The sequence below is a fragment of the Manduca sexta genome, chromosome 27 (assembly GCF_014839805.1).
Source record: "Manduca sexta isolate Smith_Timp_Sample1 chromosome 27, JHU_Msex_v1.0, whole genome shotgun sequence".
Taxonomy (NCBI): domain Eukaryota; kingdom Metazoa; phylum Arthropoda; class Insecta; order Lepidoptera; family Sphingidae; genus Manduca; species Manduca sexta.
Window position 1 is genome coordinate 7,301,602 of NC_051141.1, and position 1,254 is coordinate 7,302,855.

Sequence of the window (1,254 nt, forward strand, 5' to 3'; positions counted from 1 at the left end):
TTCTGTTACTAATTAGGCTATAGTGAAAAGTTTCAGTGTTGGGTGAATTTTTCCTTTAAAATAAATCTAACACAATGCTTGTCGCTGCTGATCTTGGTTTACAGGAGTTGTAATGGTGGGTTTGAGGACGAAAACGTCTTTAAATTTAACACAATACAGATACGACTTTAGAACTAAAACGAATTGATAAGTATGTTTAAAATAAATACCAATTATGGACATATTGTGCATTATATAACATCAAATAACTTGAATAACGAAAATTAACTAATAAAAAAAGAACAAAAAATAATTCCGCAATAAAAAATATGTAAATGAGAATGCATGAAGCGGAACATATCTTCAAATAGGAATAAGTATCGGTTTTGTATTGACAGTTTGAGTTTGGACTGTAACATAATTGATACGAACCTGTAAAGACCCTACTCAAATACCCAATAAGCATTGTTGTTATAAAACGCACACAACTTTCATTAAAAAAACGCAGTGTAATTATAGCGGGTATTTCCGAACAAATTCTAAGAAAAATGTTTAATCATGTAAAGGATTATTTATTCAGGTACAATTCATCAAAACCGCAAGATTAATTTGCGACGCTTTAATATCACATCTTTTACGAGGAAAATTATGTATACTTTAAAATGCATACGAAGCATAAGTACAAACTGATGAGGGTCATTAACCCGAGAGCGACGAGAGCTCAATCTGTTGGCAACTTGAGGAAGTCCATTCAAAAGCCGAAAGCGTGAGTAATTCCATCAAAGACAATATGACCGTTTACTTTCAAACAATACTGCGGACCGCTGACCTATTTTACAATGCAACTCTAAAGAATATTAACCTACTTGATTATTTAATTATCGTCTGCTATATACGAAATAACGTGACGCATTTAAATAAAGTTTTTACGTTCTTAGAGCGATTGAGCGATATACTGCGCTTGCGTTGCTGGGCCAGCACCATTTCCTTATTATATTTAAATACTCGTGTCGTCAAAGTTCTGGATCAATTGTTGTAAACTATAGAAAAACTTTTATTTTCTTTAATTAATTTGAATGTTCCTTAGCTCAGACAGCAATGGACATAGTAAAAACTTTTTCTTTAGTTTGTTATAGAGTTATATTCATGTGGAAAAATGACCAGTCTACGTTCAATTTATTTGCCGGCATTATCATTCAGTCTTTAGCTTTGGAATCTATTCGTATTTTACTATTATATGCTTATGTATATTATATTATATATGATTATTATATG